Here is a 16,335-nt window from a genome sequence, read left to right as displayed (position 1 = left end):
CCCACAATGCTATGGGTCACTGCTGTCTACATTTTACATGTGGGTAAACTGAGTCAGAGAGGTAAGTAACTTGCCAGAGTTCACAAGATTCAAACCCAGGTCTTTCCAGTACATTCTCCTACTGCTACAAGAGATCCTCGTGATTAGAGATCCCCTATAAAACAACTCTGTGATGTGGAACTGAAGGATGCAATTGTGTTTTGATGTATGAACAGCATGACTCTCCTTTCATTGTTTTTTTCATTAATCTGACTCACTACTCTGTTCATTCGATTGCTTAACAGGAAATTATTGAGTGCCTAGTACACACAGAACACGTATACATCATTGCTTTCCTTCTGTCTCTTAAAATCCTCCCCTGCCTTGGTCATTTCCAGTCTGGGAGGATGCAGTGCAATGAGCCCAGGCCTGAACTGGCCTTGCACAGCTGAGGAGAGAAGGTCAGTCTTTTGACCACAGATTACGCATTGGGCTCTGTGCTTCACAGCAGCTGTTCATCTAATACAACGAGTTCATCCCATGAAGTTGGCATTTGATATTTATTTTATAAAACTGGAAACTGAGGCTCAGATAGTTAACTCGATGGGGCTATAAAGAATCAAATCTTAGGCAAATGATATTTATGCTACTTCAAATTGCCTACCCAGTAAAAATTAACGACAATTTCAAAAGAAAAATCAAAGCCAATGTAGAGAGCTCTAGGCTTCTCAATGTCAAAGCTACTTATGATATTTCCCCTCCCCCTGCCCCCTTCTCCCCAAAAAAAGAAGAAAGGAAGGAAGAAAAGAAAGAATGAAGGAAGGATAGAAGGAGGATAATTGATCAATTATTGACCCAGGACTACAACAAGACATGTTGCACAAGCAACTCAAGTCATATTTCAAATATCTTGGGGTCAACCAAACTTTCAAGATGCTCTGCCAAGCTTAAAAGCCCTCGCTCAATAGAAAAATCATGTGAAATTGATGCAAAATAGGCTCCACATGTGTCCTGCTCATTAGCTTAAAAATCAAAAAATATCTTTTCAAAAGCCATTGGCTGTGCCAGAAGCCTTTTGAGGGCTCGCCAAGGACCCTCCTTCCCAATATACAACAGGAAAGAAATCTTTCTAGAGCTAATTTTCTTAAAAACAGGAAATCATATTTGTCAAATGTCATCACCCAGAGATCCAAATGTGACTGTGAGCTTGAAAATTACACATAGTGTTTGAATGGGGTTATAAAATGTGACGTTTTCCAAACTAAAAAGAAAATGGAAGGAAAGGAAAAGAAGGAGGGGGGGAAGGGGAGATGAGAGGGAGGGAGGAAAGAAAGAAATAAATAGACCAAACAGCACTTATTCTCCTTAATATGGGCCTTCCCAAATCTCTGAGGAGCAGATTGTGGCCTTTGTCCTTCCCTGGGCCAGGGCTTGGGCAAGGAGAGAGAAACTGGGGAAGCAGCAACCCAGTGCATCTTGCCTGCTAATTCTGCTCCCTTTTCCTCTGTGGAAGTGCCATCTCTAAAGAGCACTCCGTCACTCCCTCCTCTCCCTTCCTCTCCTTTTTCTCTTTTTTCCAATCACTGGCACAAATATGCTTTTTGAGCTCTTTGTGCCAGAAACCAATAGATACTTTCATATACCTCATCACATTCATTCATTCATTTATTTATCAAATATTTTCAACTCCTGATTTGGACCAGCCACAGTGCTGGGAGCTGAGGATACTGTGGTGAGCAGGCTGGCTCGACAATAGAGCTGGAGTTTGAACCAGGGCATCTTCCATTTACTGCCTTCACTTCCAAGAGCACAGGATCAGGGCCAAGGGGCAGCTGCTGTTCTCTTTCCTCAGGAATCATACAAGATAGAAACCCTCCTTTCATTTTCAGACAAGGCATTTTGCCTTCACATCCCCCTGTGAAGCCGTTTTCTCTGACATTTATTCATGCATCCATTTATTCACTCAACCAATGCTAATTAACATGCATTAAATGCCAAAGAGCACTATGATGTCGTGTATAATATGTAAGCTCCAGGGCCAAGTCAACTAGACTTCTTTCCTTTGTAGCCGTGCAACCTCTCTAAGGCTCCATTTCCTCCATGGTAAAATGGGGCTTTATAACAGGACCTCCCTCACGGGCTTATTACGAGGATTTAAGACCATAATTGCACAAAGAGCATCTAACACTCAATAAAATGGTAGTTGTTTTTATCGCTGTTACTATTATGTGCCATGCACATAATCAGACAAATCAGAAAATCAGACAAAGAGATTTTTTTACAAAGGGAACTTAAGGGGACAAACACCACACCCACACCAAAACAGTGGGGAGCACACTGTATCTGGCAAGTCTGGCATGTCTCTCATCAATTCAGCCATTATGAGTGAATGTAAGAGACTACAGAAGTCACCAGCTCACTTGCCGGCATTTGAAGGGGAAATAGCTCCAGCGGCCTTGAAGCACTCCAGCTTGTAGCCACCTCATTTTTTGCCTGAGTGAACATCATACATAACTGATCACACTGCAGAGCCCATACCTGAAAAAAGCTGTTAGTTCAATAATTCACCTTGTCTGCTTGCATAAACCAGACGTGACTCCCACAAGCTGACTTGAGCATCCATTAGTCGTGAGATGTAGCATCTTCATGTGTATCTGATGTTTCTAAAAGAAGCAGCCTGAGCACATCCCTGAAATGAGAAGTGGGTGAGGAACCCACCCTCCACATAGTGCTCTGGAAAAATAGGCCCATAATGAACACCCAGGAGGGGTAGGTTTTAGGAGCAGAGAATGAACTTCTCCCCTGAGGGTGGGACATGTGCCCTTTCAGCTCATAAAGATAAAACTTAGCAAATGACATTGCCCAGGAAAATAATTCTTCCCTAAGGAAACTGAAAGAGAATGCTGATGTTCCAATTGGGGCCAATTTACCCATTTAGATGGTAAATACTAATAACGTAAATGTAGGTGAATGAAATTATCACACAGTTTTAAACTCTAGCTTGGGGATAGATAGAATGGTAAGGGAGGCAAGGTGATAGCTGATTGCAAGAAATAAGAAGTAATCACAGATAAATGAATTTTGCGTATGGGAGAACAGTCTAGAAAACACAGGCCAGAATTCATTTGCCTGCCACCTGTAGTCAGTATTCACAGGCTTCTACAGTGGGTACTTTTGAAAAAGGTCATTCTTTCATTTATCTAATCTTTTATTTATTGAATATTTTAAAGAGAAATTCTCCATCTGACATCCTGCATATATATGTGTGTGTGTGTGTGTGTGTGTGTGTGTGTGTATTTGTTAGTAGCCAAAAAGGACAAAAATTACCAGAGTGATAGATGCTCTGTTGATGAAAGCTCTAAATCTAAAACAATTGTAGGCAGAGACTGCAAATTCCCCATCAGTGGAAGTGACGGTGTGTTCCAAGTTGAGGCTTAAAGAGACATGGCAAGTTTCCTACATTCTTCACGTAGTCTCACATACTTCTCATTCACAATGACCTCAGGATGACTCGGGTAGCCTTCAGCCTGAGTCTCAGAATGAGACACCCATGGAACAGACCTGAACCCAATCTACAGCCTGAAACCAAGCCCAGCAAAGCATAACTGACTCATAAACCTGTGAGTGAGAAATAAGTAGTTGTTATTATTGGGGTGGGGGTGTTACACAGCATCGCTGCAGCAAAACCTGAGTAACACAAGTCCCAACTTAAACATACTTCACATAATACCTAAGAGAAGTTCAGTGCAACTGATAATTGTACTTAATTTCATGGTACCCAGAGAAGGGTGGGCCAGTTAAGGAGCTTCCCTCACTCAGTGTTGACTGAATATGGCTTGTGTCTGGAGTCAGTGCCACTCGTTCTGTAAGTAATTTGAAGTCCAGAAATCAGGAAGACATTCCCACGTGCTATAATCTAGGAAACCCTGGATAACAATTTATAGGTGTTATCCACTTCTTTATTAATGCTAATGCTACCATTTATAAAGGGCTCACTGCTAAGCCTTTTATATATACCACTCATTGAATCCTTAAAACAACTAAATGAGATAGTTATTACTATTATCTCAGTTTTATAGAAACTAAAGCACAGAGAGGTTAAGAAAAGCATCCAAACCATGCAAGTACAAACAGTGGAGGCAAGGCATAAACTCAGACGGTAGACATCCAGAGTATATTAAACTGCTGCCTTTTGAATCCATGGGCCTTACAAAACTTTGTTCACACCTCCCTGCTACTCATCCAGCTTTATGCATGGATAGTTCTTCCTCCACCCTTTGCTCCTTGTCAGGGCTCATGGATTCAGGATCCTGACACGACTTTGAGAAGCCCACATATAAACAGATCCCATGTATTGTCTTTATGTAAATAAGTCCCATGGTGACTCACAGGTGGCCCACTTGAGGCAATAAGGTGGGATGTGACCTAGGATCCCCCTGTCAGCCATCAGCCTGTGGGCTATTGGCTGGCTTCTTCCTTACCATAGGGGGTCCTCACAAAAACCCACAGTTGTTTTTTGCCATGAACTTTCTTTTCTTTTCCTGGAAAGGCAATGTTTCTTATTTTTTCTCTTTAGATACTCAATATCCCTTGCCCCCAATTTTCTCTTACCACTCTTACAACTTTGTGTATTTTTCTTTGGTTTATAGTCTTTGCTTTGACTGCCCTCAAAATTCCTCAAGGGCTTCAAAAGGCTTTTTATGGTTCTTCCATCTTCTCAGGATGCAATGAAAGGCATGTTTCATTCAGGTGGATCCAACACTGTAGTTGAAAAAGAAACAATCTCTTCTGAGAGTATTTAACCAAAAGAAAAAAGAAAAGTAAAACTTCTGGATTATTAAGGTAATACATATCCATTATAAAAAAATTGGAAAATATAGGTAAGTAAAATAAATATGAAAATGACCCGTAATTCTTCCCCCCAGAGATTACTGGTTTTAGTTAATATGTTAATATTTTGATATATTTCCTGCCAATCTCTTAAATACATTTTAACATAATCATGATTTTACAGTACATGAAATTTAGTAGCTTGCTTTCTCACTTAATAATTTAATGTAAATGTTTTTTCCAAATCCATACAAGTTATTAGAAGAGTGCTTGCCAAAGTATGCCAAGGACCATTGGTCTCTAAAAATATCCCACAAAAAATATGGGAACCTTGGTCAAACACATATGGGAGACAATGTATGTGGCATGGCCCCATCTTGGAGACGCATGTTGGGTCATTTAAATATCTGAAAAGCCACGCAGTAAAGAAATCTGTTTCATTTTATTTACCTAGCATTTCCCAAAGACATTTGGGCATGCTTTACATTTTTGGAGGAACAACAATTAAAGTCCCACAAAACTAGTGTTTTGGGGGGCCAGTGGTCTCAACTGGCCTGATGACGTTCTTGGGGATTTCTAATCAGGTGCCCCTTAACTTCTGACTTGAAATCAGTTGGTGTTACAGATCTAAGCCCCAAAGCTCAAAAGACAAGAAATTTTCCTTAAACCCTGTAGGAAAATCTAGTTAAAGTTAAAGAAGAGATACAAGAGTATATGATTTTTCAGATTCAGTTCAAATTCCCAAAGGAGAAAAAATAAACTAATTCATTAACTCATTTCAGTTTGTATGTGAGAGTCGCAAGCTGCCTGACCTCTGCTGGGTCCCTTCTTATTTAGTTTCTCATCTCATTCTCACCACAATCTTGTTCAGTACATATTGTTGTACCCATTTTATAGGTGGGGAAACTGAAGTTGAGAGAGTCTGAGAGACTGATTCAGGGGCACAGGACTTCTGTCTGCGACCACACTCTCCACAGCACTACAGTTGGCTCCAGTCAGTCTCCTCTCCCAGCATTCAGCAACGGGCTTAATAGCTTTCGTTGTGGAATTAAGACCAGTGGTCCAGAGCTAAAAGGTTTCATTCCAAAGCCATTAGCCATCTTGGTTATTTAATTATGCCCCAGCACAGAATTAATCTTTTTCATTCTTATCATCTAGCAGCTTCTTCCTCTGAATGCATCTCATGTTTCTGCATATCGGATCATAAAGTAACTCTCTCTTTCTGTCTCAGACATTGAAATCACTTCACTTAATGTATTGAATTTCAGCCCTTGTGTTTGGTACATTAGAAGATGTTAGGAATGCAAAATCGGGAATCCATTTTCAGATAGAATACTGAGTAGCCAATCACAGACCATCTTCCCTTTAATTAAAGGAGAGGAATTGGAAACAGAATTGACAGGCTCCATGGGTTTCATTAGGGAATGATGAAGAAAAGGAAACTAGAATTCATTGAACTATCCCAAGTCAAATGCTTTATATATGTTATTTTATTTAATCTTTAAAGCAATCTATGAGAGAGTTACCATTATACCCATTGTACAGATGGGGAAACTGAGAGTCATCAAAGAAACTATGCGTCCAGGTCTGCGCATTTAGAAAAGACTCAATCCAAAAGCTGCACCAAGACCTTCCTGAATTTAAAGCCAGGTGGTGGCTATCACACCCTTCTACCACTTCCAAGAAAAATGGCCCAGGTAAAGCTCCTGGCCAAGGGAAGTTTGCTCTATATTGGCTGCTAAAAGCAAGGTCAGCATAAGAATGCAACTTTTGCCTGTAATAGTCCTGGTGCATTCTGGTGTAATAGTCCTATTATTCTGGCATAATTATTAATAGCATTTCTTTTATTCTCAAAATTGTCCCAACTTGGAATGATAAATTATAAGGTTCTTCCTGGTTGAATGAGTGGGTCTGCTCCTCAGAAGTAAAAATCAATGGCTGAGTACAGCTACCATTTCAGAAAGAAACATTAGAAACTACAGACCACGAGTCGTGGTTATTTTAAAGATTCATCGCTTGACCATGACCGCTATTCTCATCACCCCTTATGTACTCCCCTGGTGTAAATAGCAACAACCCAATTGAGATGAAAATGGTAAGTGAATTTGTCCTCAGAGATGAGAAAGCAAAGGAAAATCTAGGGAAACAACATTTCACTGCAACCTAACTTCAGTGAGAGAGAGGCAGCTAATAGGAGATAGAGGGAGCCATGCTGAAGCCTGGAGAGAGTGGGAGATCACCTGGGGCCTGAGAAGGAGCCCTAAGCTGAGCTGGAGAAAGTCAGGACACAGCCCCGACCCCCAATTATGGAGCAACTGGAGTGACAGGCAAAAAAGCAAAGTGGGATTTCTGTTATAAGGCCTGGGACAAAGCTGTGGGCGGGGTTGGAAGAACCAGGCCAGTGATCAGGGAGGTCTAATGTCAGAGGAGGATGAGCAGACCTGAGGCCTGGGATTTTTATAGTCCCTGAACGCAACATGGGACTGGCCTGCAGCGGCTCAAGTGAAGCCAGCAAACCGGAAACAGAAGTACTGAGGGATGAAAAGACATGGGAAGAAATGCAGTCAAATATTGAAGTCCCAAACATCAGGCCAGAGAACATGTGTAGCAATGGGATTGCAGGTGAAAAGTTGGAAGGACCTGATTCCTCGCTGTTAGTACATAATTGAGTCTCTATTCAATAATTTCAAGAAAGGCTAGAACTGAGGATTTTATTGTATTTATTTTTGCTTGCTTCTGTAGTTACCTGTTTGATGCATTAGTGAAGAAAATATCTTTTAGCTATTTCACTTATTAAATTATTTCATTTACTTTAGCCCCACACCCCCAACACCTATTAACGAATCCAAAATACAAGGCAACTCATGAAAATAATTGAGTTGCAGTTCATCACCTCCCTCTTCTTTTGCATCAGGGAAAAAGTGTCCACATGGAAGGACCTGAAGTGATTTCAGCTGCTCGTATGGCCAGGGGTTGGCCTGGTTATGACAGGGTTTACTGTAGGAGAGATGTTGCTGGGTAAGTCTCAGGTTGCCCTCTCTGCCTCCCAGGACAGTTATAGGTTATCTGGGCCAATAAATTCTAGAATACAACCTCCTTTCACCTAGCCAGTAAGAGATAAATGTATAGTAAGAAGAGGTGCGTTCGTCAACTCTGAAAAGGGAAAATTCTATCCTTTTTTAAATAGAGTTGTGCTCCAGCACCTCTGCCACCCCAATCACGTATACTTACATCTTGCTAATGTATCCGAGACAAACTGCAAGCCCCTTGGCAGACAGCACTTCCCATCAGGGTCAATGTCACATGCAGGCTGGCGTTAAATATCTGTTAATTTTCAGCATTCACAGGCATATTGGTTAAAGGGTGGGGAGACACTATGGGGAGCTTAAGCCAAGGAATGCAAAAAGGTGTCACCCTAAGGACCAAATCTCCAATGGACTGTAGTAGCAGTCTGATGCATGGTGTTGAGAAGCATCCTGAGGCTCACCAGGACAGAGCTGCTCCATTAGCCATCCCCACCATAAGTGCTAGAACTGGCAGGGGTACCATTGCATAAGTGTCATAGGACATCACTTTAACAAACTCATGAGCCCTCTGCCATTCATAGATGTCTGGAATGCAGTGCTGGTGGGATGAGCCCAGTGATGATCTGTTCATGTGAAAGAGGAAGTTTGGGTGAAAGACACATCCTAGATGCTTTGAAAGTAACAGTCAACTTCCTTCTAAAAAGACTCCACCCATGGCAGGAGAAAAACAAGCTGAAGGACTATCCCAGTGGAGAATGATGCTGAGCTGATGGAGAGAGCCACATGCAAATCTCAGTGAGGGACTGATCCCCAAGACAGACAAGAAGGACGATGGGCTATGGCACAAAGCTGTGACATTCAGACTGAGCTCCAGCCTGGTTCTCACAGGGCTGCCTGAGTCCTCAGGAGAGAAAGCTACAATGGAGAGAACCAAAGAAGCATTTAGACGTGAAAGGATGCAGGGGGAACTGCTTTGTGGTTCCAAAAGAGAGGAGGATACTCTTGGAGAAGGAGAGATTCTTCCCATTCTCTCAGTACAGGGCCTATTGGATTGAAAAAGTAAAGCCTCTGGGTCTCCCTGAACAGATAGGAGAGAAGCGTTCACAGCAGCAGTAATACTCAATACCCACACCTGTGAAGGCATTTGCAGATGGTCACCATGGCAACTAGTAGCCATAAGGCCACTAGGAAGAAGATCACAGTGAGTGAGCTACACTCGGAAGTCTCTCCTCTGAGCCAGAGAAATGGGTTTGAAGGCGCTGGCCTACCAAGATCTTCCAGCAGGAGCAAGTCACAGAATTGGCATCTGTGACTACCATTGGTGATTTTGGTGTGTCCCAGGGCCAGTGACCTGGAAATCCTTGCTCCCCAGCATCTCCATTACCATGACTTTGGTGGAACAGCGCTGTGTTTCCTGTCTGGTCTACTGCTCCAAGGCCAAACCTGTACTCAGCCTAGACTTTTCCAGTTTCCCCTTAGATTTCTAAAAGGGCCTCTAATGGTTTTCTATTTCTCCCTTTCCCAAAAGCCCTAGCCTGAGGTGCCTGACCAAGGGAGCCAGTGTGTCCCTCTTAAACTAGTGGGAGGAAGGAAAATACTTCACAGAGCCGATTAGGGGCGAAGCAAATGATTGTGTGGAAACATTTAATTCACTCTTGGCAAGCCATACCATCAGCTTGGAAAGACAGAGCCTCTGTGTGATCATCCAGCAACGAGAGCCATGCTTTGCTGTTCTCTTCCGGAAGCCTATTCATTGAGCCATGGAAAAAAGAACTAAAGAAAGGTAAAGCCGACACTCTCTTCAGCAATCTGGAAGTAATAACAGCAAGGCCTAAGAGTAACTATTGTTAGCAGAACTAGTGTGCCGGGGAGAGAGCTGGCTCAAGATTGGTGGCCTGGGTAAGCAATCAGACGCCACCAAGCAGCGTGTGCCCTACCCCAGAGGCTAGGGGTCGCACTGGCTCCAGCCTAGCCTGGGGGACCTTTGAGCACTGCCTCATTTGGATCCATCTCTGGGGCTCTTTCTTCCTACATGTGAAAACAATCTTAGCTCCAAATGGAACACTGATAACTGTTAGACCTCCTTGCCTCCCCAGCCGCTAAGGGAAGGTGGAATTGATTTATTCACCACTCGCAATGTGTCATTTCACTGAGAACAGAATTATCAGAAGTTTGAAATATTTGCCAACACCACTGTGGACCTAGCAGTCGGAATGCAGTAGGAGACAAAAAGGCTTAACAGAATCAGCGGATTCGCAGCCTGAGGGCCCCATCTTTTCACTTCTAATAACAGACTCTACGAAGGAATCAGTTTCCTTTCCTGTCAAGATCTGACCTACAGAATCAACCCAGTCCTCCAGCTGGCCACTACCAAATGAAGGGAATTGACACGTGACGTGAAACATCATGCCCTCCCAATCTTGGTCCCCACATGAGCTTTGCATTGCTATTGCTGCTGTAGCTAAATGGCTTCATCTGGCAAACAATGGGTGACTGACCCAGCGTCAGGCAACCTGAGAGTGACAGGACCAGTGGCATTGCCCCAGACACTTGCCAAGTCCAAACTAGCCTTGACAGAGACCACCAGCCCTCTCCTACTCACCCTCCGTTACCTAGCCTTCGGATTACTCAGACCACTGTCTTCTGCTACTGGTCCTCCTGACCTCCTGCTTTTGGCCTGCCCCCCTGCTTCTGGGAACGGGCACACAGGATGCAATGGTTGCCCTGGTTCTGACAGTTGCTAAAACAGAGCAGAGCATAAAGAGGAATGGGGAGCTACCATGTGTGAACCCCGGGGCCAAACTATTAGCAATCAGCGCATACTAGGGGCAATATTGGCAAAAATCATTTTAGGAGAAAGATGTTTCCTGCATTTACTTATTCCTTTATTCTTTTACTGAACTCACTTTTCAGCCCCTGTGGTATATGTTAAGATCTGTGAAGGAAAAGAGAATATAAAAATGAAAAGACCTGGCCCCTTTCTGCAGGATTCAGTCTAGAAGAAGAGACATCCTGCCTAGCCCTAAACAGACCAGGTTCTCTCCTTTCCTCTCTGTCATAATCCTGAGACTGGGCACGCCCCGCTCCTTCTCCTGACTGCAGAGTAGCCACCGTTCGGCTTATCCCTGGAAGTCTTCTCTGGAGCTGGGCACTGGCACGGAACAGGATGGCCTTGGCCAAACCCATCTATAGCTGCAAAGGCCAGCGTATGGGTTTTATTGCTGATTCTACAAGGAAACAGCTGGGAAAGAAAAGCAATATAAAAACAGGGATGAGCAGGGCCATTTAACTGTAATATTTTCTGTCTTGGTCCCTGGCTGGTATTTCCTAGCTTCTCCTATGATAGCCCCTGGAAGTCCCATTGGATGTTTTTCCACCAAGTAGCTTGATTTCTGAACCTTATTACTACCCCAGCCCCCACTTCCTAAAGGCTACTCCTCCTTTCCTTAGTTGTAGGCAGGAAGATCCCTGCTCTCAACCCATACTGCCAGCAGCCCTCCAGGCCAAATCCCTATTTATAAATAAATAAAGAGCATGGAAGAGAATTGATTAGGTGAAGGCAGAGGAGGGGCTTCAACCAGTCACAAAGTAGATGGCAATGAGAGACAGACAGAGAAAGACAGCTAGAGAGAGAGAAAGATATGAGGGAAGGCAGCCAAAAAGAAAGGTGAGGCTCCCAAAGAAAGCATGGTTATTTGGCAATCTTGCCTGGAGCCAATCCTGGCTACGTCATTGCTTCCTTTCCTATAAAAGATGCGGAAAGCACTATCTCCTCTCTTTGATTTCCTATGATGTTGAGCTAATGAAAGTAGAGAAGTGACAGGGGGAGGGGGAGGGAGAAAGCTGAGAGGACAGAAGCCATCATAATGAAGCCTGGAGGATGGAACACGTACCATAAATTAGTTTCCATCAAAACAGCTTCCCATGTGAAAGATAATGTTGTTTCCTCATTAGTGGTTTTTGTCTGTGATAATTAAGCCTCCACATTCGATTCCAGATAACCATCCCTAACTTGACATCATCCATTCAGTTCAGTGGAGATTGGAGAAGGGGGAGAGGGGATGAAAGAGGAATTGAATCAGAAACACTTTATTTTCTGTGGATGGCTGTAATGACAATGGTAAAATTTATTGAGGGATTCAATGTGCAGGAACACATTATATTCAGAGCCAGCTGCCTCCAAATTCTTCTGTTCTCTGGGGAACTTTAATCTCCAAATCAAAAGGCTTAAGCCCCAAGCACCAAGGGAAGTTCAGTGACCCCTTCATCCCACAACATACACACAATCAAATCATAAAGATTGCAGAGAATTTCCCAGAGGGTTTTTGTTCACTCGGGGCTGCTTGCTGCGAATTCAAGCTCTGGCTAAACTTTCCTCACCTCTTCCCTGCCGCCCCCACCCTACAGCAGCCCTTCTCACTCTGCTCGATTAGTCCCAAGTGTCCAGCGTAGCCTTTCCTCTTGGGTTCCCCTCTGCCTGTGTACTTTTATGGTTTTATGGCGGTTGGAAGATAAGACAAGCTCTGCCACCAAGTATTTCTCCAGTACACATCCCACCACGGGTGCTGGCCTCTCACCATATTTTCCCAATTCCTCTTTTTAGGACTCATTTGATTACCTTTAACTTCCAGAGTGAAACTCACAAATTTCTGTATAACTTTTTACGTGGAATAAATTATATCTTTGTTTTCTCATTTCTCTCCCATCTAAACCAAACCATGTCTTTATCATTTCACATTCAAAAGATCCTTTAAGGAGTTTTCCTGAATAAAACGACCATCTTCTATGAGAGAAGAATGCCTACGTTCGACGGCAGGACAGCCATCTTTTTCCTTTGTTATTACCCAATTTTCCTCTTTAAAGACGGTCCCTGACTTATGACTTAAGATTTTTCAACTTTATGATGGTGCAAAAGTGACATGTATTCAGTAGAAACTATGCTTCAAATTTTGAATTTTTATCTCTTCCCTGGCTAGCCATATATGCGCTAGGATACTCTCTCCTGGTGCTGGGCAGTGGCAGCAAGCTGCAGCCCCCAGTCAGCCACGCCATCACAAGGAACGACAACAGATAGACTTACAGCCATTTCCCCGCACAACCACTCTGCTTTTCACTTTAAATACAGTATTCAATAAATTACATGAGACACTCAATGCTGTACTATAAAATAGGCTTTGTGTTAGATGACTTTGCCCAACTATAGGCTAATGTTACTGTTCTGAGCACGTTTAAGGTAGGCTAGGCTAGGATATGAGGTTCAGTAGATTAGGAGCAGTAAATTCATTTTCAGCTTACGGTATTTTCAATTTATGATGGGTTTATTGGGGCATAACCTCATCGTAAGTCAAGGAAGATCTGTACTAGTATCTTAGTTATATAATCTTTTTATGATTCTATGAGTGGGCATTCTAGAAATTACAATATGCATTCTTAACTAAGTCTAATAGAAATTTTTTACTTTTCAAAGTTCCCTGAAACACTTTAATGTCACTTATCTCTCCTCCTATCTTTTGTGTATATTGTCATTATGCATTTTAATTTTCTGTGTGTGTGTGTAAATTAAGATATTGTTACCATTACTTTATATGGTCAATATTTATTTGCCCATAATTCTATTTACCCATAATTCTATTTACCCACATATTTACCCTTTCTGTTGCTTTTCCATTCCTTTCTGCATTTTCATCCTTCTCTCTAGGATCATTTTCCTCTGTCTGAAGAATTTCCTTTAATGTATGTTTTCTGGCAATAAAATGTCTCAGATTTTGGTTTTCTCAAAACATATTTTCAGAAATACATTTTGCCTTCATTTCTAAGGACACTTTTGCTATGTATAAACTTCTAGGTTGGCATTTATTTTCTTTTAGTACTCTAACTACTAAAATCCACTGTCCTCTGCATTTCATTGTTTCCATAGGGAAATCAGCTGTTAGTCTTACAGTTGCTTCTTCAAAAGTAACATGGTTACTTTTCTTTGTCTTTGGTTTTTAGGAATTTGATAATGATGTGCCTAGATATGTTTGCTCTTTCTTTTTTTGAAATCCTACTCAGAGTTTACAACGCTTCTTAGATCTATATGTTAATGTCTTTTACCAGTTTTAGAAAATCTCAAGCATTATCTCTTCAAATATTGTTTCTATCTCATTGTCTCTTTACACTCCTTCAGGGATATCAATCACACATATATTAGAAATTTTGATTGTGTCCCCTCTGACTCATGTTTTTTTCTCCATTTCTCATTATTTCCTTTTCCTTTTGTGCCTTTGATATTTTCTAATACCTATTCCAGCTCACTAATCCTGTTTTCTCTCTTGTCTATCTGCTTCTATCTATTGAGCTCATAATTTCAGATATTGAATTTCTTAAGCTCTAGATATTCATTTTAATTTTTTTAACAACTTCATTGCTCTTGTAAAGTTTTCCAACTTTTCTTTTTCTTTTGATGTAGAGTTCCAAAGAAAGATTAGTTTTCCTTTTTCTAGAAGAGAGGGTGGGGCTGATCATCTTAATCCAACCATAAGAGAAGAGGAATCTGGGCTGCTTCACAAGTTTTGTAAGACTCAATCTACTTCTGGTTCACCCTTGTTTCTGGTATATAGCTCTTCAGGGCTTTTAACTAAGAGTCTAGTGTGTTCACTTAGGTGAGTTATAAACTCTACTCTGCTTTTTCCCAGCACAACAAGATTGCTGTTCAGATATTTTTCTGTTCAGATGTTTTTATCCTAGGTTTTAAGCCAGCTGCTTCATGGAGCTTCAGATTTTAGCAAATTTCTTAAGAGGGAAAATGGACCATTTTTGAGGTCCCAGAGTCTCCAATTTTTCATTCCAGCCCCAAAGATGACAAAAAAAAACCATTCATTTTTCCATCCTCCGCTTTTCTGTTTCTCTGCTTGAGTCAGGCTGGATGCTTAGCCCTTGTCTAGAAGCAGTCAAATGGCCACAGGAGAAAAGCAGTAACAGGTTTTCAGCTCACTTTTCTCTGGTCCTGACCTCTCCTCTCTTAACTCTTCAAGTCCTCATTGCTTCAGTAGATCCCCATTGCCTTTAAACCAATTATTTTTATAATTTATCTTGATCTTTTACTTGTTCTTAGCAGAAAAATTGGTCTGCCCACCAAAATTCCATCTTACTTAGAAGCAAAATTTCAGTCATATTTTTTCATACCACAATTTTTTTCCTGATGTATCCATGCCACCTAAGTTTTCCCAAATTATTTAGCATAGTGGGAACTTCTTTCTCTTTATTATCCAAATAACAATATGAAAAACCAGGCTACATGCCTGAAGAAATTCGGGCCTATTTTTGAATGAGAGTTTTCACAACCAATACAGACTATGGAAATTTTTCCCCAAACAAAGAAACTCTAAATTTTTGGAATTATAGTTTTCCTTAAAAGCTTTAAAGAATTAAGATCAAATTTTTAGGCAAAGATCTCATTTGCTATATCAGAGTCTCTTTACTCTTTATGCATCCACATCTCTCTGCCCTGTGCCAGTCATCTCTGTAAATTGACATCTTTGCTAAGATATGAGAATAATCCAACATTGATAAGGAAAGGAGGATTTTCTGTGAAGAATTTATCTTCAGTTTCTGCAGCAAACCTCAAAGATAGTATTATGTTCCCTTTAAACCCATTTTACAGATGAAAAAAGTAAGATTCAAAGAGGTCAAGACAGTTGTCCAAGGTTACATAACTAGTAAATGCTGGAGCTAATCAGTGGTCTATCTAATTCTGACATTCCATCTCCTAGAAAACATATGCAAATCCAGATACAGTAGTACGTCATCATCTCTGGACTGGTTTCTTAGTGTGATATTATGGAGAAGAGGTGAGGTTAATATGTTTATTCAGTTCTTTTCTGGAATCATCTGGTTTCTGATTTTTCCTAAAACTGAAAATAATCTATCCAAATGACTACAGCATTCCAAATTTGGATCTTATAGATGTCCTTTTTTTTCCCTAAATACAACATAGTTTGTAAGTCATTTGAGGTCCCCATGAGACAATAAACACTCATGCAACAGAATGCAGAGATGCTTTTGAAGATGCGGCATCTTGTAGGCACAGAGGAGTCATGAGTCACATCAAAGGGGAACATGTATTTATTCGGAAAACTTTTTGGTTAGGTGGCCTATCTAACAACAATGAACTCTGCAGTAACTGAGAGTAAGAAACGGAACCTGAACTGCCCTATCTCAGTCCTATGAGACATCTGGAAAAAGAAGGTGGAGAAGGAAAAATGCTCTGTTCAAGTGGTGGCGGGAATAAAATCTCTGATAGAAGGAACCTCCAATAATTACTTTCCTTGACTATGGGATGGAGATTTATACTGCCTCCAGCAGCTTTCCTTGGAGGCAGTAACCCACTTCTTCTTGTCAGTGGTGGACACTAGGCAAGCTCTTTTGCTATCATTTTAACACTTATAGATTTAGGCTGCCTGAATTAAATTGATTGTTGATATTCTATAATAGTAATAACATTAATATCTCCCAATTATTG

The sequence above is a fragment of the Equus quagga genome, chromosome 8 (genome assembly GCF_021613505.1).
Source record: "Equus quagga isolate Etosha38 chromosome 8, UCLA_HA_Equagga_1.0, whole genome shotgun sequence".
Lineage (NCBI taxonomy): Eukaryota > Metazoa > Chordata > Mammalia > Perissodactyla > Equidae > Equus > Equus quagga.
Note: the sequence above shows the minus strand (reverse complement) of the source record.